General features: G+C 36.9%; 1 protein-coding gene across 3 annotated transcripts in view; it reads left to right on the top strand.

Annotated features, from left to right (window-relative positions):
* Positions 1-2,156: 2,156 nt before the first annotated feature.
* The window catches only part of SLC39A12 (solute carrier family 39 member 12), a 58,397-nt gene continuing 35,473 nt past the window's right edge, over positions 2,157-25,080 (top strand). For 2 of the 3 annotated variants that reach the window (XM_026098800.2, XM_064505967.1), the window contains exons 1-4: positions 2,157-2,373; positions 18,823-18,991; positions 19,697-21,166; positions 24,404-24,559. The gene's annotated coding sequence lies outside the window, so the exon portion shown is untranslated. The remainder of the gene's footprint in view (positions 2,374-18,822; positions 18,992-19,696; positions 21,167-24,403; positions 24,560-25,080) is intronic. The other variant, XM_064505968.1, reaches the window with a different exon arrangement.

Here is a 25,080-nt window from a genome sequence, read left to right as displayed (position 1 = left end):
ACTGGAGAATCCATTTATTTTCCCAACTTAAGGAAAGCCAGTGCCATTTTTATAAACTTTGCCTCAACAATTATTTTTTCAAACACTTTCAGAGGAACATTGCTTGTTCATTTCTCAGCTTCCAAAAATTGTCCAGTTTAGCTTTTAGCAGCTAACTACTTACATTTACTCGTCAGTAGTGAGAACAACTAATGTGTAGGTTATTTGCTGTCTCTTTAAGAAGCACTTTCTCTTCATCCCCTCGTCTTCTGTCTTTGTGAATTTAGTATTAAGTTCCAAATTCAAACCTTAGAATGAGATTAATGTATTAAATCACAATTTATCAATGAATGCCATATCAAGAGATTACGTTAATGGGAATGGACCAGCTGTTAGAGTTACCTAATTGGTCATATACTTGTAATACTCTCTAGAGGAAACTCAGTTTATTTCCCAAGACTACCTTGCTACTATATACAAGTTTGAAAAAGACGTATGATAAAGTCATTTAAATTTAAGATCCTGATGTACAAATCTTAGCACTTTTCTAAAATATTTAAACTTTTGTAAAGTTTTATGGTTGAGAAGGATTATTTGAACTGAAAACAAATATTACAGTTTTATGTTTGTAAGCGCACAAATACGATGAAACAAGATTTTTTTCCTAACTGAACATCAGACTTGTCCAGTGGGTTTCAACAGTTCCCAGCTACTCCTAACTTCATAATTCATTTTTTACAAGTTTGCTAATTGCTCAACTTCCTAATTTGACCCCCTCTTTAGTAGAAACAGAACTTGCATGCTTTCAGTTACTCTGAATTTTGGCTGAGAGAGTTCTGGGTTTTTTTTTTTTGCAGAAACTACAAAATGGAGAAACATTTTTCCTATGAGATCATGTGGACATCGAGATGACAAGTCTGTGCTGGCATCCCAGCACTCCACGAGTCGGGGACTGAAGACAGGGCTTCACTGCAGACCAGCCACAGCTGACAAGTTATTGACAAGTCTGTGCTGGCATCCCAGCACTCCACGAGTCGGGGACTGAAGACAGGGCTTCACTGCAGACCAGCCACAGCTGACAAGTTATTATTTCTGGCCCAGGGAACACCAGAACCACCAAAGGCCTGGGGGAAGGGTCTCTCTCCCACCCGGCCCATTTGCTACATGTCCCCCATCTTTCTTGCCTGCAGCTTTACAAGCGCCAAGTATCACGGCATGTATCTTCAGCATGGTGAAAAAGCCCAGACTTGGCAAGTGCCTTCAACGCTGGGAGAGGTCGCCCAGGCAGGTTGTGGAGTTTCTGTCCTTGAAGACACGCAAGGGGACACAGTCCTGGGCAACCTCCTCTGGGTGACCCTGCCTGAGCTGGGGGGTCGGACTGGACAGTCCCATCCAACCTCAGTCGGTCTGTGGTTCTGCGACTTGGCCACCCCCTGCACTGCGAAGGGGAGGAAGGGCACACAGGCATGCTTGCAAGTCAAGCCTTGCAAAGATGGCGGTGCCCAGAAGTGACTACAGGCTTCCAAAAAATCCCTCTTCTGCTCTCCGCTCCTCCCTGGCACGCACCACCCATACACATGAGGGACTGCAGCCTGTTGCCCTTCATCTTGTTACTTCTCAAAGCAGCAACACTGCAAGGTGCTGCTGCCCAGGCTGGCAGGCCACTGGCATCGAGCGCAGGGGGAAGGTAAGCCGCCCTTCCCACCCCATCCATTCCCCCACACCCACGCTCTCGGGAGGCACAGCGCCTGGCAGCCCCATTCTGGGGGATTATATGACACGAAATCCCCTCGCACACGTTCCCCACATGCTCGCACGGCAGGCACACCCCACCAGCCACCTGGCCTCCCGTCCCGCCAGAGGAGGGGAAGCCTCCTCCACTGCCTCCAGGGAGCTCCCCATGGTGCCTGGCCTCTGCGGGGCAAATCAGACTCGCAGGGGCTGGGGGGTATCTTTTCTTGCCGCACAGATCAGAGGGGACAGATCACAGCGATGAGAGCAGTGCAGCTGTAGGCAGAAATACGCGGTTTACGAGAGAGCCGCCGAGCTCCAGCACGGCTCTCGCCGCAGACCCGCCGGCGGCCGCTTCCCCCGCGAGATGGCGGCCGGGGCGCGGAGCGCCACGTTGCGCGGAAGGCGGCAGTGACACCTAGCGAGCGAGGAGCAGACTGCGGCCGCGCCGCTGCCCCGCGGCGGCAGAGCGAGCTCCAGGTTGGGTCCTCATTTTTGTTTTGTTGTTGTTTTGTTTTATTTTAGATACAGTAAACACTGGCAGAAGCTCTAGAGCCAAAGATGAATCTGTGGCATGGCCGAAGAATTGCTTCTCTGCAGTGCGATGAGGCGTCATGTGAACTACCTCAGCTGGAGCTGTCAAGGATTTAGCTCCAAAGAAAGGTAGGCTGCTTTCTCTGGTGTGTGGGAATGGTGACCAGGCAAACAAATCTCTCCAGTGCAGCTGGACTTACTCAAAACAAAATAGGTGAGACCCCGCACATCACTCAGAGGCAGAACCTTAAGTCAAATAAGTGAATTACAGTGGAGATAAGAGGGAAATGATTCGGATTTCATAATTAGTGTTTTAGATGATGAATGAGATAATGTCCTAGTCTTCTGTTTCCAGTTAGAACAGTCTCTTTTTTATAGTCAAGTGTAGGGTTTCTTTCTCATAGCTCTTATGGTTGGCTTAGAAATGAACGAAATGTAGTAAGATGCAGATCATTGTCTTCTGTTTCTCTTTCATTTCATTATTTGTCTCTCAAGCCATGTGGAGCCATCACTTTAATGTTGCAGATAGCCGTTTGTCGATCATAAACGCTATTAGGATTAGTATGCAAAATATTGGCAACAGAGGACGTGTGCGTGATTCACTGTTCGTTCTTGTAATCAGTTCATTACGTGACAAATCGGAAACTCTGTGCCTCAGCTTCTCCCTCGCCAATAAAGAGATAATAATGTGTGTTTATCTCACAGAAGCATTCTGGGGATCTGTTAATTACTTTTATATTGTAAAATTGAAAAGTCTACAAAAATGTGAAGTATTACCATTAGCTTGTTATCATTAGTGGCACAGAACTGAGAGGAATTCTCCTGGCTTGATTTCAGAAACTTGTTTACACACCAGACTTGTCCCTCTTGGGGTTATTTAATGGCCACTTTTGTTTCCAACTCTTTTTTCGTACTGTCAGGATGAAGCTATTTCGTTGCATCACAAGTCTTTCAGTAAATGTCCATTTACTGTCTTTCAGTAAATGTCCATTCTGTTGTTTTCATATTTTTCCACACTTTCGTTGGGTCCATTTTTTTCTTTGCAGATCTTCCAAAAAGGTGAAATGAAATTGCACTTAGAAGCAATGTCATTAACACATCAGAGAGCATCAGTGTAATAGCTATCAGTGCTTCATCTCTCCTTTTTGCAGTTTTTGGTTGTCTTTTTCACTGTCCATTAAGATGCTAGTGACCACAGCAGATTGAAAGCCTTCAAATAGAGAAAACAAAATAGTAATGGAAGATTTCAGTTACCTGCAAATAGACTTTTACTTATCATATGGGCTATCATGCAGACTGCACACTTACATATTTCATATGTAACTATATTTGGAGCACTTTTCACACACCACAACAGAAGGTTAATCTCAAAATCATAAGACCTTGTTCAGTATATGCAGGATGACAGTCACTGACCATATTCTGCTCAAATTTGACATCTCTGAAGAGAAAAATAAAGGGAAAAAATCTCCTAAAAAAAGGAGTAACATGAAGATGAGGAAGTTAGTTAAAATGAAATCAGAAAGACCAGCTTAAATGGTAACACGCTTATAAGTAACAAGGAGCTCGTTTAGAAACACAGTCAGTTACGTACACTGAATTAAAAAGCGATCCTCTGAGAATAACACAGGAAGGAGGGCGAGACAGGGAAAGATACCCATGAAAGTTAAAGATCAGAGTAGAGGAGACTTTTAGATGTAAAAAAAAATAGCCTTCAAAATTGGAAGCTATGTTCAAATAAGGAAAATTGAGACTAGCAGAAGCCTGGTGATTGAATGTAAATCTGTAAGAAGGCAGATCAAGAAAATGAGGAACAACAGTAGAAGGATAAAAACAAGTCATTGGAGTAGCAAATTATCAAGGAGTTGAGAAGACAATGTCACTCAAGAAATCTCACCAAAAAAAAAAGAAACCTAAATGAATTATTTCCATAATATTCACTTTAAATAAAGTGAAAGAGACTTGCACATTGGAGACTCTCTCTACAGAATAAATCTGGGGAGCTGCTTTAAATTGGAGTACCAGTACAAAATAGATGAGGACAGTGAGTGTTTATAACAGATCGATACATTGATAGCAATAAAATACACGTACTAGATGTTATTCAGCCAGTGGTTGTAAAAGAATTTGAAATTGCTGTTTGCTGTTATACATAACCTGTTGTTCAAAAACACTTCAATGCTGAAGGAGTAGAAGCTGACAAATACAACATTGGTTGTATCATTGAAGGATTATTCAGGATATGCGTAATTGTATACTTCTCTCCTAAGCATCCGTTATTAGCTTCTGTAAGCAATAAGACAATTTATTAGATGGACTGCTGGTCTGAGCCTCTGTAGTAATTCTTATGTTCTGCTTCCATTGTTACTCATGACATAAAGTTGAAGAGAACTGAGCTTTTGATTTCTAAAACATTACCTTGAGCATGGCTCTGTGACATACCTTTTAAATAAATGTTGGATGTGTGAAATATTTCTAAAAGGTCCATGGCTCTCTCAGCTATTGCTTATGTACCCTGTTTTGGGAAACTGTAGTGCTTGAGGAACAGACTGTTGTCTCAATCAGTGTTTTCAAAAAAGCAGGTGTAGTGTCACCAGCTTTTGAGAGACACAAAGTAACTACATGCCTAAGGTCGAGGATCTTAGAGGGCTATAAAACTTGCTTCTCTCTTTTGCATGTGTCCACTGATACAGTTCCTCCAAAGTTTCTCCTCAACTCTCCTAAAATAGTCAGCTAACTTTTCTTTGTCAGCCATTGAGGAATTCTGACAGTTGATGCTAGTATTTAGTTCTGTCCTGGAAAAGAAAATGTGGCTTTTCATAAGACATTGCTGTGTGGATTCTACTGAAGAAAACAGCCCTCAAAATTCAATGCTTGCTTACTCAGTGGTTTTCCAATATTTCAGGGACAAACCTGAAATATGATTTGTATGGAACAGTCCCATGCAATATTGTTTGTGTGGAATGGTTCTTGGAGACAGACCTCACTAACTAACCAGAAAACACTTCAGGTAACACTAAGAGCCGACAATACACTTCATCAGCACTTAATTCTAGCTTCATTTACTAAGAGATGAGCTTGAGGAATTCTAGTATGAGTGCTCTAATAGGAACTCAGAACATGAGAAATCCATACAGATGGGTGTTCTGAAAAATGTTGGATGTCTGACTTTTCATACTTCAAGATACTGCTTTTCCATTGATTCAGGTGGTTAGCAAGTATCTAGGGCTATGACAAATTGATTGCATTAAAAGGAGTTATTTATATAGCATAGGTGATTCATAGATTACAAGACCAGAAAAAAACATTGTGATTACCCACTTTGATCAGACACCAGAGACTCTAAGACTTTTCTGAATCAATTCTTGCTAAGCTGTTCCTTTATCATGTCTTCTGATTATTTTATAAAAGAGTGTACTTACATTCCAACCACCAGCAACAGTAGAAAGAAACATCAGTTTCTCATCTTATTTTTGTAGCTTCGGCTTTGTTTCAGAAATAGGCTTTCTTATTTCCTGCAGGATTTTTTTTCTGGCGCTTTCATTGCTTCTCACTTGAAAAACATTCTCTAATCTTTGCTCTTGCAACTAAGTAGTGAACCTCCAGCACCATCTTAATCTCTGAACCATGCTGGCAGTACAGATCAGCTTAATTTCTCCTTTAAATTTATTAAGAAGGAGACTTAGAACACCCATTGCTTAACCTATAAAGACCTATCATAGGGCAACTAATAATGCTTTTCAGCATAGCAGCCTTCTGATCACTGTACATTCAACCATCTTATCACTTATTCAGAGACATGCGTCTTCTGGTCAGTTATCTGCTGTTTTTTTTTTCTTTACAGTTTTCTGCTGTTCTGTCATCTCTGTCATTTCTCAGTCTTTGCAGGAGGAAGCCAGCTGTCTTGTTAAATCAACAGTCCTTTTGAAAGGAAATCAACCACAGCTTTCTTTTAACAGATAAACCTACAACTGCCTGAAATAAACAATGTACTCTGTATCTAGCTACGTGACTAGATGCTCTCCTTCCATTATTGTCATTTCTTGTAGAAATGAGAGATATCTAAATGATGGCTGTGTCATCAGAAACATTGACTGTTAGCTCAGCATTTCCGTTTTTTTCCTCCACAACTGTAGTTAGAGGGCAGAGAACAGCTGAAGAAAGAGTTTCCTGCTCTTACTAAACAATATAAAGTGGAAAGTATAATACTGCATCCAAAGCTGCTAGTGGAATTGGAACAAACCAATTAACAATATTTTCCTTCACATTCCTCCCAAAAATATTTGTGGGTTTTATGCTCTAAAACATATATTGGGACATATATTGGGAGGCACATTTAATAGTTACTTACAGAACTATAAGCTTATTTCACTGGGAATATAGTGGACTATCAGGAAGGCTTTCCAAGGAGTCTGGGTCTACCTTGCCAGTGATCACCATTGAAAAAGGTTCCAGGATTTCAGTATAATCGGTCCTCCAGAATTTTAAATATTCTAAGCAAACTCAGTCTCAAAAATGCTAGTGTGGCTATTCCTTTCCTAACATGCAAAACGGTATTGTGACTAATGTAGGTACAATCTCATGGAAAATCTTCACTTATTCCCTTAAAACGGAAGTTTTACAATTACTGGGTATTCCTGAGTCTTACTGAAATGATTGTTTTCCCTGAAAAACTAAGGAAGGATATTTAAATGAATTCTGCTTTAGGTGATATCCTTTCATTTGGGTGGATCATGTTTATTGAACAGGTTTGAATAAATATTAACATAACTGATTGTGTCACAGCCAAAACAGCCAAGACAAAAATAGACATTCTGAGGCAAATTAGTTGTATTCCTTTAGATGTAAAGGACATTTTCCTCTCCTTTGTCTCACTAGTACTTTGCAAGTTATTTTTCACTTTAGATACCAGATATCTGTTATTCAATTCAAGTAATTTGAAAATAGTATATTTTTATTAAATCAAAGACAATTTTATTAGAATAATAGGAACTTCTTTAGTGAGTCTGCTAACTTACACTCTTAGTTTCCTGTTATTTCTTCCAAATTGAAAAAAAGTATCATATCACATTGGTTTCATTTTGAGTATGTAAAGAAACAACCTTCATATGTTCAATTGTTTAATAGAAGGTCTAGCATTTGCTTTCAGGGAGAATTTGCTATCTTAAGCTATAGCAAATTATATGTTTAGAATCGGAATCAAGCTTTCCTATGTATCTGTGTCATTTTTTGCAATATAACATGATATTTTGCATTTTCTAAAGAATATCTCTTCCATTTTGTATGCAGTGCTTACAAATGGAAAATTTTGTTATAAAAGGAAAATGTGAGGTACAGATAGGAAGTTTACAACACTTAAAGTTGCTTCAAATTCACAGAAGGAGAGAATAATGATCTCAAGTTATGCTTGTACCCTAAGAATGTAGAATGTCCTAGCTTGAGTCCAGTCTCCCAATATCACTGCAACAGGTCTTCGGTCCAGACAATCCCCTCCATTCTAACAGTAACAGGTAAAAATCTTCAGAAGGAAGAAACGGACTTCAAAAGGTAATTTTATTTCCTTTTTACAGGTCTTCTAATCTTTCTATTTCGAGAAAACAGGAAATCAGTTGTAAAACTCATCTCATGTTGAATCATGTCTAAGATTGAGGGTCTTTTTGCTGACATGATCAGGGCCTAAAATTGTCAGCTAGGCATTATCCCGAAGTTTGTATGTGTTTAAGGTAGGCAGAACTTATAACTAAGGTTATACCTTGCTCTGTTTTATGTTTGTCTCTGCCAAACCAAACAAAAAAAAATGCGTATTTGTTATCTATTTCTATATTATTGCACATTTCCACTCTGAATCTACATACTGTGCATTAAGCAAATGGAGAAGTTGAGTGAAGAAACAGAAAACAGAGCAATCCCAAAATATAAGTAGAGGGGAAGATGGATGATTGGTAGGGAAGGTGATGCAAGGACCATTCTAAGAGAGTTGTAGCAGCTGGATATTGGGGCAAATTGGAGCCCAAATTAGGTAACAGGGGTATCTTGTGCAGTGGCCATGAGGAGAAATAGGAGTAGTATCTAAGGAAAAATAGGTATAGGATAAGTAGTTCAGAGAAAGGCTAGAGGCCAGGATAGACAGAATCAGGGATTTGCTGTGTCAGTGGGACTATGCATATCACAGGGGTAGCACTGCCAGTAGTTAAACTGTCCAAAATATTTAATACTGTCTGTATTGTGGAATAATTTGATTTGTGAAGATGTTTAGGTAGGTGATAACTAGATAAATTGAAGGAGAAGGAATTGGCAGTTGGACTTGTGGAGAAAGTTAATAGAGAAAAGATTTTGCAGGAAGGGTAAGAAGATTTGGAGTAAGAGGAGTGTTGGAGAGAACTGTAGGACTGCTGAAATCTCTCTGTCAAGATGCGTAAGCTGGAAGGTTAGAGGAGAAGGGTGCTGATTATGGGAACAGTACTGGACCCACAGTCACCTCTTACTTCATAGTCTCCGCCCTCCATGACTGCCGTTTTCCCAATGTGCTTTTAACTGCATAGCTGTGAAACGTTAAGTCATGATGCAATTTAAAAGGCAGCTGAGTCCAGTTTTTAAATTGCTGAAGAAAATGATGCTTGTACGAGTATACTAGTAACCCACAGAGCAAGATTTTAAGATTCTATGCGGCATAAATATATTTTTGTGGGTTTTTATTTTCTTACATTGTGAAGTGTTTTGTAGCCATCAACATTTCTATTGTGTCTGTAAATGCCAAAGAAAGGATATCTTTAGAAAAAACAAAAATTCCTTCAGTGGTATCCTCTCTTGTTCTCACCTGCTATATTTTTCCTGCCTGGGAACTGAAAAAGTCAACGAATGCTGACTATAGCCCATCATAATTAATTTCAGATTTTTATCCTTGTCTGCTCAGTTGAATCAGTCATTACATTGGTTCAGTCTACTGCATAGACACCCTCATATTCATTGAAATGTAGCCTGACTTTCAGTCAGTTTAAAATGAATAATACAAGGTTTCTTTAAATCACAATAAATGATATTCCAACCTCTTTTTCTCCAGTTTAGCAAAAACAGTTTAAAGAGTCACAATCAAAACTGAAATTGGAAACCTAAATGTAAACAAATCTGTAACCATGTAGAGCTGCTGTCTAAGAAATGTATTTGAAATTCACTACTGTGAAAGTGGAGGTTTATGGGTTTATTGGTGCTCCTATGAGGTTCTGCTCACTCTAGTCAAGTGCTCTGTGCTGCACATCATGCAATGACTGGTAGGATTGAAGCCTTACATAAACATGATAGATGAGGTGTATTGAATGAATTCAAGTACAATAATTTGTGACTATCAGGTTGATGTACTCTACCTATTTTTTCTTGAGAAAATGTCTCAGGAACTGAGACATCTGCTGTGATGGATTTTGCATGTCAAATGTCAGTCCCAGCCAGTGAGTTTTGATATTTACATTGCTCTCAGATTTTGGAGTGGCATAAATTGCAGTTTTACCAATGCTTTTATCAGTGAAATTCACCACAGTTTTATAAATTCAACAGAGGTTTCAGTTATTCTATCTTTTGGACATGTCCCACAATGTATTATTAAACAAAACAAACTTGTGGTTACAAAGCTATGGTAACAAATATGTATAACGTTACGTTTGACAGATGAGTTACTTATGGACAAAGAAATCTTTTCAAATTACATAATTTAAAGCACTCATTATTTAGTTGTGCATTTTTATTGGGAGTCATTTTGATAAACAGTAATCCACTGCTTTATACTAAATCCATTAAGAAACTAATCTAGAATTATTGCCAACCACAAGCAATCGTTACACAGAAGTAGTCATTGCAGTATTTGATATGTTCAGTAATTTTTCTATTTTATCTTTGTTTTATGCTTGCAGTAGAAAAATAGTGAGCAACTGCAAGTGCCATTTATTTGAGCAGAAAGTACAAAGCTAGTTCTCTCAACTATGATACATCAGAGATTTAATTAGTATAGCGCTCTAAATGATAAATCTCTTTTGTGGTCAATTGCATTCCCTGTTCAAAAAGACATGAGTTTAAGTCTGAATAGGATCTTCAGCATAGTGTTTTATTATTGCATGGGGATTATAATGCAATGTGCAAAGAAGGGATATTTGCACACTCTATTATAGGGTTTTTTAGAAGTTTTCTACTAATCTGGATTTTTATGGCAGTGTTGGAAATCACATAGCAGAGAAATGAATTGAAGAACAGCTACAAGTTTAAGATCATGAATATTCATTGGTTCAATTAGCAAATTAAAAGTGGAAGCTTAGTAGGTTTTAGTGATAGAGTTGCAGCTGTCTTCCTTTTTTTGTACAACAGTATGTAATCAAACTCTAAGTGAATTCTTTCTCTTGATGATAAATTTTCATTATGCAGTTGTCATCCTTAATTTTTCATGTATGGTCCTCTGTGGAACTTTATGAAAAAGCGTCATTCTTATCAAATTAAACTGATTCTTTATTAAACTGACTACTTGCGAAAATGTTTTAAGTTTCAGTTTAAGATTCTTAGCCTGGGGTAATATTATCCTGGATCAGTTCCCATTTGAGTTATAACCAAGGCTAGAATTGTATTTCAAAAATACTTACTTCATGTGAACATGTGAAAAAATGTCATGGAAGAAGTTGCCAGGTGTGCTACTCTTCCCTCCAGGTTCCTGACCAGACGTGAGGTCAGGATTCCTCTTTGAGCTGCTGGGATGATGTGCTATTACACATCTGTCTAGGTAATAGCCACCAGAACAGAACCATCAGAATTAAAAGCATGAATGGCCCTTTTTTGAAGAAAGGAACCTTAAAAATCATGTCAGTGGTGACTGCAGTCCATCCCTGTCAAACAACAGAGTATTTTATCTTCCAGATAATGGGGAGCATGAGTACTGCAAGGGAAATCATCACAGAAAAAAGTTTGGCTATGTGGGCTATACATTCAAATATACATTCAAATTACCACCCTCAAGCAGATAGATGTTAACTGATTTTGCTATCATTTCCTCCTATTCTGGCATGTAGTGTTGTGTTTACTTTTACACTTCTGCAAATTCCCATGACAAGGTGTGTGCCCCTAAGTGTACAGCAGTGCTTCAGAGGCTCACAGCATTCACTGCGTCCATGAATTGTGATTGTCTTGATGCCTATCAGTTCATCTATCCCATACCTGGTAAACAGCAGCTGGAATTCATGTTGATGAATGAGAAAATACAACTCAAGTCTGCCAAGGAAGTTAATGTATTTATTTAGTCGTCATTCATCTTGGCTCACTAAAGCAGCTGTTCCTGAACTGTACTAATAATATTAGTAAGGTATTGTATGTGTTACCCTAGGAATGTCAGCCAGGAGTGCTAAGGTAGGATGTTCCTGTGCATATGTTCAGTATTTCCTAGTTTAGGTAGTTCCTATTTAGGTACAAATGTGAAGATCGTGAAGAGTGTAAGACCTGTCATATCTAAATCAGCTTTAATGTGTTCTTGAAGCAATGAGTAACTGTAAATTCCATTGGACAGTGACTCCTTTATTTGTGGAGCATCTCTCAACCCTTCATCAGCACTGTATTGGTGTTCTAGATGTAAAAAACCCTCAGTACATTATTCCTGTATTATTACTGGTGTGTTAACAACAACCTGGAAGCGGTGGCTTCAGTCTAAAAGCAATATACTCATGTTTCCCATGAGTCACCACATATACAGCTTTAATATCTTATGCTTTTAGGCTAATGGTGTTCCCAAGTGACTTGTATGTAGAAAATGAGCTATGTTGCTAAAAGACCCAGAAGGAAACAAAGGCAGACAGTATCTTCTGTTTATGTGGAGCTCGCTGAAACCTGGAAGACAGCAACTTACAATGAAAATTACTGCTCTATAAACAGTTTGAAAGTAAGCAATTGAATTTAACAGTTTTAGCTTGGGGACATGACATTTTCTTAAGCACACCAAAGAATGCATTTAGCAGATTAGATACATATTAACAAGGAACGTTTGGAAAAATACGAACTTCAAGAGAGGGGGCAAATTGAGTGGTTTATCTCTTTGGAGAGCAAGCATCAGTTCCTTAGGAAAACTGGAGAGAATACTGTGAAGTTCAATGTGTCAGTTGTCAACTCTAAACTTAATCCTTTAGAATCGAATCAGTTTGCACTCGGTCTAAGATCACAGTTCATTTCCTTTTTAAAAACCATGAAGTTCTGTAGAGAACTTCTGGACTATAAATAATTATTTTTACAAAGCATTCTGTTAATTTTCCTAAGGTCTAATTAACACAAAGCGATACCTACTCTGACTTTTCTGAGCTAAACAGATGCTGTGTGTGGTCATAATCACTGGGAATTGATAATGTTCCCTGAGACACAAGAAAAAGGTAAGAAGCAAGATTTTCTTCATGAATGCAGGAGACATTGCTCATCTGCAACTGCGGTCAGTCCAACCAATATTTATTTGTAATTGAGATCTGGGATGGAATTTGTCATTTGAGTAAATTACTTTAAAAAGCTTAAATAATCAGCTGATGAAGCCATATTTAGACTATATTCTCATGTTAGCAGCAAGAGGCAACTCCTTTTAGCTTTCCATTGGAATGAACTTGCCAAGGGATATGGTTTTCTCAGTCCTCAGCTTCACTAGTCATCAGCTTTACTGAATGTAAGATGATACTTATCTGCTACCACCACCACCTCAACACACATTTTCCTTGTGTTGATTTATGGAAGAAGCAACTTACACAACATGTGGGACAAAGGAGAAAACACTCTTACAGATTATCATCTCCACTCATCAGTACCAACGTTAAGATGATCTACACTATAGTGATCCCAGGAGCTATGGTATGTTAAGGTAGCTAACTAACTCAAATGCCTACTACCAGTACTCTCTAAGAAATACATGAGGAGAAGAAAGGGTTCTGCTAGTAATGCTAAAAAATACACAAGTGCATTCAGTTTCAGCTATATAAGACTGTGGTGTGCTACCCACATCTTGAGTATTGTGTGCAGTTGTGGTCTCTGCATCTTAAGAAGGACATATAGTTAGAAAAGGTATAAAGACAAGTAAAATGAGTAAGAGAGAGAGAATCTGCCTTATGGGAGAGATACTAGAAAGTGCACAACTGTTATTGATCAAATCCTGTGTTCACGGTACACTTACTGAAATTGTAGGAGATTGGTTTAAAACAGATGAAAAAGAGTGCTCTTTTACACAGTGGATAATGAATTTCTAGTTTTTTTTTTTTTTTACCTCAGGATCTTATGGAGACAGACGGTGTCAGTAGATTGAAAAGGAGGATATGTAAATTTGTGAAAAACAGGTTTATAAGCATATACTAAAGGGAACGGTTGTACCCTCTAACATTGTTAATTCTAATGATGGTGTGTGCTGGGGAAGTGAGGGGAACAGACCATAGATAGTGCCAGACTTGAAATAGCCTCTTCTGTTGTTGCCCCATTAGTCAGAGCCAGTAGGGTATTTCTTAGCCCTTATGGTCTTCTGCTCTGGATGTCTTTCTGGGTATTCTTTTGATTTTACTTCCCATCCTTCTCCTTGCAAGGTTCACCATGCAGTTTGATACTTAATCCAGCCAAAAAGTAAGCCATAGAACTTTACAGGGTTTCAAACAAAATCCATGGAAAGAGAGAGAATTGCCTCAAAAACTACCTCATATTTGTCAGCTTTGACTAAATTACTGATCAGCCTAAGCCAAGATTTGTGGTGGAAAATCAAAAAATACGTAAGTTTGGGGGGAATGTAAGATTCTAGAACAAGCATTGCGTAGCTGTTTAAGCCTGTCATTAGCTAAATACAAGGATGTTTTGATTTATATGTAATTGACGATATGCTTGCAAAGGAATGTGCTATCCATGACAAAGTAATTGGGTTTACCCTGCAGTAAAAGTTAAATCTTCCCTGAAAATATTTTTATTATTGTTGGGGGCATGGCATATAATGATAGCACTTTCTTCTGAGATGGATGGATGGACAGATGGATGGATGAATGGACAAAAAAAAGAAAGAGAGAAATGTTGGAGACAAGCTCTGCCAAGAAGCTTTGTTAGATTTTCTTCTGTTCTTATGCCTCCTCATTTATCATGTTCACTGAAAGATGACATTTAACAAGACATTAGCATTAATGTCATGGGTATTGCAGCATGTTTAACTGAGTCAAAATATCTCTTGAAGTATTCTACTTTGCAAAAGAAATTCGAGAATACATTTCTATATCAGAATTGATACTTACTTTGGCAATAATTTTAACTCGTTAAATATACACATAGCTCTTTATTGTTAGATAACATCGTTGCAAGTTAAAGGGAAATTATTTGAATAAACAAAAGCAATCTTGTCATATGTACTGAAATGTCTCTAAATATGTCCCTAAAACTAATTGTTCACAAGCTAAGTATGAAAAAATACATACACTTGGAAATTGTTCTATCCAGCAGGGGGAAGCAGTGGTAAAAATGTCATGTGAAGTAGGTGATTACTATATGTCTGCTTTTACCATCTTTAATATAATATAATTTTAAAATGGTAAAAATAAAAACTGTTAAATAAACGCAGGCTGAAGTCTTTTATTTCAGTTTTCATGCTGATATCCATGTCAGCATTTATTTTCATTAATAAGAGAAATTCTCGAACCTAGTTTCCAAATTCAGGGCCAGAAGCACTGGTATTTTAACTTTATAGAAAGATCACTGAATCTTCTACCCTATTAACTTTGTTCTTTCTTTGAACAAATGAAATAAAAACTGGTTGTGAATGACCAAATAAGGAGTTTTTTCCTGAGACTGTAAATTGCTCATTCCACAGATGCATTTTATTACAAATTGCTTCATTACATTCTAGTGGGCAATATCATATTATATTGCCTCTCAGTTAGTGAATTCTTTTTCATAAGTCTAAAAAGAGTTGGGAAAGTCATTATAAATTAAACAAGTAGCAGACCTAATGAAGACTGGTTGTGTCCAATAGCTTTGCGCCTTTTCTTTGGATTCCTTGTTTTGAGTAAGATGGCTTGTGGCATTAATAACATTTCTCTTATGGTTTCTTTCATGTCTATAGCTGAATCTTAAGTCTACTGCTTTCCTACAAGTGGATGCTAGTAGAGTGTCCCCTCTAGCACAAAACTTGTAGGAATTAAATATCTTTGAGATTTATACTCCTCTGTCAAATATATTTGAAACTGGCAAAATTGTTCAAGTCTTACTGGAGCAGAATGGGTGGGGGTATGCATACAGCAACAGAGAGGGACTCAGCTGGCAAAATGTAGCTCATGTTATAGATGCCTGCAACAGCCAGTCTCTCCAGGCCCTCTTAACAGTCAAAGGAGTTAGCATAAATATAATCACAGGGGCTAGAGTGCAGTTGCTCTCATCCAAAAGTAGTTGTCTAGAATAGGACAGATAAACTGTCTCTTAAAATGCAATTAGCAATCAAAGGAAGGCTCTCAAATTCAACAAAAAAAAGTAAGGATCACACTGACAAGATGAAGAACAGTATCCTGGAATGCTCTCCTGCTGACATGATAGATAACTGGCTGAAAATGAGTTCTAGTGCTGTAGTTGAGATGTTGAATACAGTTTTTCATACAAAGACAGAAAAGCAGTAAGCAGGAAATGGTATTTTCTTTATGTGTGATCTCAGTGAAAACCATCACTGAAACAATTTGTAAAAATACTAAGATCCAGTAAGACACATGGAATATATTCGGAAAGAGCTATAATAGTAATTTAACATCTTGGAAACATGTCTCATTAAAAATTAATCTTCTTACTTTATGCAAGAAAGGATTAACATATAATGTTAGGATGTGTTTATGTTTGTAAGAGATTTTTTTTACTGTATTGGATGCTTAGTCACGCTGAAGATAAAATAAAAAACATAGTACCTGAAGCTAAACAAATTGACACTGGAAATAAGACATATACTTACTAAAGGTGAGGATAACAAAGCTCTGAAACAGCTTACCTAGTGATGGGGTGTATCCTCAAATTCAGTTTTTGATGAGGACTGAATTTCATATTTAAAGTTTTCTTAGAATATAAACAAGCTGTGAGCTGCTTTCTGAAATTCCTGGGAACAATTTTTTGTCTTGCTTTAATGCAAAACTGTATGATTGTAGATGATTTCTTTTGTCCTTAAAAGCTGTGAACTGGAAGACATAGGTTGAAATCTTTCCTTGTAACTGAATAGAAATTATATATGCGACACTGAGAAATTTCTTATTGCAACTGTATAAAAGAAGCTTCTAGCCTTTCCTGAGTTTTCTGAAAGGCGTGTTGTTTTCAGTAATGAATGTTTTCAGATTGAATGTTTTTCAGATATGGCTTAGGCTTCAGTAAGAGGAGAGTGGAAGCCTTACAGTATGGAGCATCTTCAAGATAAACAAGTAGCTTTTGGACATTAATGTTCAGAAATTGTAAAGGCCCAATTTACTTTCAATCTTCAATTGCTGTCTTAATGAAAATACAAGTTTGATACAGACATGTTACAGTTTCCTACATAAGAGGTTATAATTAGAACTAACTGAAAAATTCAGGCAAGCAGTTCTTAGAACAGTATGTGGGAGAAATTACAGGTATTACTGATTAGTACTAGATTGTCTGGGTGGTAAAAGTTCTAAGTCAGTAATTAAAGTTTAAAATATCAAGCAACCTCCAGTGAAGGATGTTCTTACATATACTTTTACTTGATCACTTACAGCTGAGGATTGTAAGGCTCTCCATGCTTGATAAAATTCATGGGCCACCAGTGTGATACCTGTCCCACTACCAGGTGATTTAGCAAAAGTTCTCCCCTGCTACCTGACAGAGACTGGCTTCAATCTTGAAACCCAGCACTCTGTATTAGTTGCAAAATGTATCTGCCTTACTGTTGTTTATTCATTTATTCCTACTCATTATCATTATATTCTGGCTGAGATTATCACATACATCGTACCTAGTAAACTTAGCAAAGATATCTTCATATGCTTATCAGTAACACCAAGATGACAGCAGTAGTGAACAGTTTCATAAGCAGCTTCCTCATACCATAAAAATGCCAACATTAGGGTTGTAATAATGACATATGGTTTTATGTATAAAGCTAGCTTCCTTGTGATACGGTTTCAGTTCACCAAATGAGAAATATATGTGTTTTGAAAATTGTTCTGTGGCTGACGGAAAGAAAATACTATCTTCTCTTTGTGATAGAAATGCAATTCTGTTCAGATTGAAATTTGCATCCCTGCCATTTGACATCACCAACAAGGAGGAGGGGTATTGTATAATTGTGCTGACTCTTGCTTACTGAAATAGTGGGATGAACTACTCATTTTTATTTGTGTGTGTTTTTGTCTTCCATGGAAAACCCGATGGATGTCTGTCTTTCAGAGAATGATGAACCATTTCAGAATGTTTGGAAGAGAATCATGGGGAGGGAGAGAGAGTGTTGGGAATTGAAACTCGTTGTCTAACATGCTTTATTTTAGATTTCTGTGCATCTTAGCACACTCTGATGCTTGAAGAAAACAGAAATATCATAACATTGCAAGCAGTTTTGATATTTCTAATTCACTAAGTACAGGAAGAGTTCTGGAAATCCTCTAAGACTTGATAGCCAATATCCCAGTTAGAGAGGATGATATATTGTTGAATCAGATTCTAAAGAATTAGAATTCAAAAGATTTCACTGAACATCTTCATGACATAAAATGTCACCAGGAACAGTGCAAAGGGTCTGCTATTTTGGCATCAGAAGCATCAGGATCTTTCAAGTGAACTCGCTATTATTCTTCATGATACAGGAGTAGCATCAGTTGCAAAAAACCTGTATTCCATAGGTTGGTTCATATTCTGGGTTTGGCAGAGAGTGTTCAGGCAATGAGCTGAGGTTTTTTAAGATGATTAACGAAGGAGGAATTGAAGGTCCATGCTTGAAATATGCATTCCAAGTCCAGCTATTATTTGCATTAACTGATACCAACTATTTAATTCAAAAGTACGGTCAATGACCATTGTAAATAAGTTAGATGAAACAAGTAGAAACCAGAAAAAGCATTTGAGAATGGAGCCCTGGTTATGCCAGTGTTGTTAACTTCAAAACTTGAAGGACATGAAGTTAACAAATTTGTATTGCTTGAAGAAAGAGCAGTCTAAAGAGAATTAAAAGTGAAACTTTCCAAAGAAGTAATGTATCTACTCTTGGAGTCTGTATCTACTTGGATTTGCATTAACTTCTTCAGACTTGGCTGATCATGTATATATTTTCAGTAACTTCCAGTTAAATTTGCCAGAACAAGTAAAAATAATTATGTACCTGGACACTGTCTGAATACAATAAAAGAAGTTGAAAAAAGTGAGAAAGTTCTTCTTCTCCCAAGTGTTTTGATCCAGTGTCACTGCGTATTAAGTTAAAGGCTTTCTTGTAATTTACATCTCCATTAGTTTTATTTATTCAAGACAGCTTCACTACTAGGAATGATTAATTCTGTATTTTTGTTAATTTCTACATTTATGTAAAATAAATGTTTATAATGAATGTTTATAACTGAAAATAAGTCTCTCATCATTTTCCTTTTGAAGGTTACTGAAGAACTAATTAAGAAACTACTAGGAAGGAAAGATTGGACATTTTTTAATGATTGATAGTCTGGATAAAGGAGACACACCAGATTGGCTCTCTCAGGACTTCACTATAACATTTGTGTGTTGGAAATTACTTTTTAAACTGAAAGAGATGGAAAAATTGAAGGTGGGTAAAAATCTAGAGGATTTTGAGTTGTTTTGCAAAGGGATATACTGATCTGGAGGGAAATTACTAGGGGGATCTTCCAAGACTTGAGTCCTGAGACCACTCTTATCTAATATTTTCTTAAATGTCTTTGGGGTATAGTTTCCTGATGGCATTGGGTCAGGAGTCTACAGATGATAATTAGGATTTAATGCAGAAATAATTAGAGGCCTGGAATTGTAGACATGGGATGAAACATAAATAGTACATAATGAATGAGTGCATATTTAAGGGTGATAATAAAAAATTATCCTTAAGATGGGGCACGGTGGAGGGCAATTAAGACCTGGATGCACCACTCACCCACACGACTTGTGAGGCATGTAGATTGTGCAGCGATGAAAGAGCCAAGTGCAATCTGTGCATGCATTTGACCAAGGATTTTCAGGAGAGCTGTGAAAATCCTAAAATTATGGTAAGTCATTAAGGATACTTCATCAGGCATAACTAATACGGTTATAATCACACACGCTCAGCAGATGAATTCAAGTATGCGGAGAAAAAACCTGTTGTGATGATATAGGAAACAGAATAAAGTAGATTTCCTACTGAATTATCCCTGGTTCTGTTTATGCTGTTTCATATTCTTTGGATATGTTTCATGTTCCTCGTATACCTTCATGTAGTGAGAACATACACACATAGTAAACTGTTTATGTATTTCAGAGAAGAGGTATTACTGCCCACCATGAGAAGATCATCCATACGTCTTAGTAACTGCTTTGAATATTCATTTACGGGAGAGGAAAACAATGAAGATGCGCAAATACCTCACCTCAGTATGGTTACTTATTCTAGTGATTCTTGCAATAATAAACACTGAACTCACAATCTGTTTGTTCCACAAGGACAAAAATCCAAACCACACAGCCAGTGACAAACAGATGCTAGATTCACTGGCGTATTATTAAACTGCAGCAATTCTGTTCCAGTAACTAGTGATACAAAGAATTCTGTGGCCAAAACTGAGAGGAATGAACAGTGTGTCCTCTTGATGAGAAAATAAGAATTGTTCCTAAATTGGATAGAACAATGCTACAACAATATACGATGTGTTAACTCAGACTGTATTTGCAAAGTTAAAATAGTAGTTGATTTTGTATTTTCTGTATGTATTCTTATAGGCTAGCAAAACCCAAGCATTTACTTTATAGCCTAATGGTTGCATAGGTGCATTCCTTGTGAATACTGATATGTAGGTTATTTATGGATGTACCGATAAACAACTTTTAAAAGTCTTTTTTTTTTTCATAATGTGTGACCATTTTTTAAGATAACAAACTCCTCTCCTGCTCTTTTTACCAAACCTTCAAATACTGGATATAATGCTGGGTTACATGGGGAGGTACTAGTAGGTCAATGAAGAGAGGTGGAAACTAAGCTCACTGTATTGCAATGAAGTTTGTATTGGGTTAAATGTAGTTGTTTTCTATTAATACTAGATCTTCATTGTCCTTCCATTGTAGGATTTTCAATTTAAAAATGTTTACTTGTTTCATTAGACTATTACTTGCTGTTCTATACTGTAATACTGTGATATAATTCTTCATCTGAGATATTTAAGTTTCTTATATTCAGAAATGGATAGTTAGGGCATAAATGGTAGAAGAGACACTTAGTAAAATCAACTCATGTTTTTTGAGCCTAGTATCTTTAGAAACCTAAAGGAATAGAGACAAACAGTACTACATAATAGATTCTGATAAGACTATACGACATAACCCAGCAATAGATGGTGGAAAGTTCAATAACTTGCTTTCTGCATCTAATTCATCTAAAAGTAGGTGAGATTCATGAAGCTGACGTGATGGCCTAGTAGCTATACTTGAATGTTCTGATCACTTCAATAAAGTTAGTAGGCTACTGAAGTTCCTGAAGATGAACATAAGAGCATATTTTTCCCATATGTTTTTGAATTTTCAAATGAACAATTTAGTATACATCTTTCTGAACCCCTCTCTTTTTCTTATCCCAAAGACACTCTTACTGTGACTGAGTTCTTGTTAATAATTAAGTTATTGTTGAATATCTTGACAATTAGCTCTGCACTCCTTTCACTCCTTTTTTTTTTTTTTAACCAACACAGCCAGATATTCAGCAATGGAGAGACTGTGTGAGGGAGAAGTTTGAAGAAAGGTGCGTGAATTAATGAGATTTTAGATCACACTTTCCATAAAAATGAACACTTTCTTTTTGCTAACCTGTTTAAGGTTTCATACCAGGAACATCTTAAAGGCAGTAAATTCCACAGATAAGTTCTGCAGAATGTAAAAAAGCACTTCTGAAGGTACATTTCTCAAAGCACAAGAGGCTTTGCTGGGCTGGAGAGGAAGCGATCCGTGAGTTCTTTCTTTTCTATTTTAATATACTTAGATTTTCAAATCTTTCCTAGGAAACTTTCTGCTGACTAACAGGTGAATTTAGCAATCCTGGCCTAATACAAGGCTTGCTCTGGAGATATTTATTAATATATATAACTTAGATAATAATTTAATTAGCATTCATTTATTTTAGTTCATTGGAAATCTTAATATACATGATACTGTTAGGATTGACATACGAGACCTGAAGCTGAATAGACCATGGTGATTTTAAAGCACTGACATTTTGTATTGCAGCACTCCAGCATTCATTCTTTGGCAAAGATGCTTTATATATTCAAATTCTACACAAATTGCATGCAAAATGAAGTCCTTTCATATGTCAATATGCTGCCTATGGCTGTAATTATAGCAATGTGCACACGTCACATTAATAACATGGAGGAAATCTGCAGTACCACAGGATTCTCTTCTATTTGCCATAATTGCTGCGATTAGTAAAAGGGCAGAAAATGTATTTGCTTAGTCCATCAAAATAAGTTATACAGTATTTAAGAAATGAGAGTTATACATAGCTGCATTTCTCAGTAAGCTGTGAACTTCAGCGGGGGTCTTGCTAAAATGATGCCTATATCCTCTCCCATTCTGCTGTACAAATAAAATTAAGCTCTTTGCCAGGTTGGTGGAGGTCACAGGAATGTCCTTGTCATCACAGAGGTAGTTCTCTAAAGAGTTTTCCTATTCCTACATCATTTAATTCACTGATCCTTTGAAAGACAGTAATTTGCAGAGTGCAGTCATGACGTTTGTGAATGGGCAACTTGCTTTTGTTCTCCCATCAGGTGCATGGGTGGGAGAAACAACAAGATAAGCTGCAGTAAACTCTTACTGGCTCACTTAAAACCAAATAAATAAATAAAAATCTTGTAATCAAAGATGATTTCCTGCATGTGCTTATCATGTTCTGTGTCTGGTTATGCCATGTGTAAATTGCCTTCACTCCTATCACTGCAAATGAAAGTTAGGATATTATCCTAACATGATCATATTGAAATTGAATTTGTGTATGAAGAAAATTTAATATGCACTGTCTGAAGTCATGGACCGAATCATGGATTACATAAGAGTTTTAAGAAGTTCCCATTTTTATCACTCTTTTTTTTCACCTTGGCAGTTCTGTTATTCATTTTTCCTGGAACATGTACCTGTGTCTGCCAGCAGTCAGTTACTGTCTTGCAAGTATTTCTCCATGGTGTATCTGTTCAAACTGATTTAAAATGATTGTAACTGCAAATCTTTGAGCTCAGATCCTTACTCCAGTGTACCAAGTTATTTATGGTGTAGAATGGAATAAAAAAAATTTCATTTGTTTATTTAATCAGGAAGTTCATCATATCTCTGATTTTGATGTATACCATCAGTCGTGTTAGGATGACAAGCTGCTTTGGTTTGAGGTATTCCGGTTCTCTAATACCTCTGAGGGCTTTTTCTGTCACACATATTGTAATTCTGTAGTAAGCAGAGAATCACTGGGTTATGACCATCGTACAGAGTTTCTGCGCAGAGCTTGTTCCCCTTTATTAAAAACCACTGAGAGACATGCGATCACATTTAAGCCAAAATGTCAGAAATTGTTATAATAAATGAGAGAATTATAGTGATAGCTGCTTCTTGAGGTTTTGAGGCATTAAACTGTGTCATTGGATCTCTTCCTGTCTGTGTATCTCAGTAAAATTCTAACAGGCTTCTAACTACATGGCTCTGTTATTTTCACTATCCCATTTTATCAGGTGGCACAATGTCAGTGTGAGTAGGTGGTATGGGAACAATGGTATTAAAGAAATGTTTGAAAAAAAGAGTTAGTAATTGGTTTTACAAATTACTTCAAAAGCAGTAATAGCAGTAAAAACCTCTGTAGACAGAAAAAATCTATGGTGATGACTGGATGACTGAAAGTAGAGGTAATGCTCTGAAGTCAGGGGTAAAAGCAGAGATTTAAACTTGAGTCACCATCAGTTATATTGCCACCACCGAGAAACTCATTTACGAGTCAGAGGAAGAAGTTTGCAACAGTTAGTCTTACAAGGGGAAGTCAATTCTGCTTTGAAATCAGCCACAGTAGGCTGTAACAATTATTATCTGTTGCTTTTTAATACACTATACATTTGCTTTTGTTATCATTACTGTGTAGTATAAATGTTAATGTAAGATATTGCCAGTATTACTATGTAAATCAACAGCTTTCGATGGTTACAAGTCATCAAATGTTTGTTTTTATATGTTAGCTTCTCTCAACAAGTTGAAACAGTCCACCCTTTGCTTGTACACATGCTAGTTGGATAGAATAAATTCTTAATTTGTAATAGTATACAAACCACCAAATCATATACAGATAAACCTATTCTATGTTATTTAGAGATTTAGCGATCCCCAGGCTTGAATGCTGGAAGCTATTCCCTCATTATCTGAGTAATTATTTTTTATTAGTGGAACAAATGTGGATGTAGTTAGCTTTGTTTCACAGTGGGAATTATATGGAGGCTAGAGAAGATGCTTACAGTCATCTGTTTCTGCCTTTTTGGTCTTCATATGGAAAAAAAAAGCAAGGTTTTGAGATGAATATTCCTATAACTCCTGTTTGCATAAAGATGAAAGTTTAGCGATTTTAGTTTGATAAAAATCTTCTGTAATTTGTGAAGGTAAAATAACGTATTTTGATAAAAATGTCAGGGTTTCTTTGCACTTGAATAACTAATAATAGGGCTGTTTTTTAAAGCACTCAGCTCTGATCACACAGGAGTTCGTACATACTTCCATGTGCTTGTACCTTATATTTGTGAGAACATTTGTTTACATTTTGCATTTCATTCAAGCTGTTGTGCTCAGTTTCATTTTTGTTTATAATCAGTATCAGTTGCCAGTTCTCAGACTTTAATCTGAGATGGTTCTCTTTGAGCTCACCACCTTGTAGGAGACACTACTTGCATTTTAGTACCCAGGTTTTTGTCAGTCTAGTTTTAAGGAGAATTATAACATTTCCATTACTGTTAAGGTAAGCTGGCTTACTGCTACACAAGATTTGAAGAGCCAGCTGAGATGATAATTCTTCATTACTACACTCAAGATTTCGGAGGTGGGAGAATGATACATCTGGTGTATCCATTGCTGTGAAATCCGTCAGTCATGACATTTTTCACTAAATTCCAAGGTGAGAATATTGTAATGGCATGGCGAGATAAATCTCAACTTTGCAGCAGCATCCCTTAGCAAATCTGAGTGGATGGAAAATATTTTTTTCACCACAGCCTGAAGTATCCCAGCCTTTTTAATTTTTGCAGATGTGGCACAGAATGAGTGGCGATGAAGGGGCCTGTTCTCTATGGATAGTGTTTTCTTAAGAAAAGTACCATTTTTCTATGGAGCTGCTTGAAAATGTTTTTATTCTGTTTTCGTATTTGCAAAAAGAAGTAATGTTTTGATTAAAAACTTTGTAATGTTTTGATTAAAAAAAGAAATTCAAGTATTTTATAGAACTGCTCAGATAATGCAATAAAGTAGAGAACAGTTAGGGTGCCTGCATGTATTATCAATCACAGTGAAATAGATTTTTCAATAGATGTTATACATCCTGTCATCTGTTGAAATAAAGTGGGGACTGTTTACATAAAATGATAACTACTAAAATGATTTGCTAAATACATTCAATTATGTGATGCTTAGAACTTGCCA

This window comes from Dromaius novaehollandiae, chromosome 2 (assembly GCF_036370855.1).
Source record: "Dromaius novaehollandiae isolate bDroNov1 chromosome 2, bDroNov1.hap1, whole genome shotgun sequence".
Taxonomy (NCBI): Eukaryota; Metazoa; Chordata; class Aves; order Casuariiformes; family Dromaiidae; genus Dromaius; species Dromaius novaehollandiae.
The sequence above is the reverse complement of the archived record's forward strand: the minus strand, read 5'-3'. Positions and strand labels throughout refer to the sequence as shown.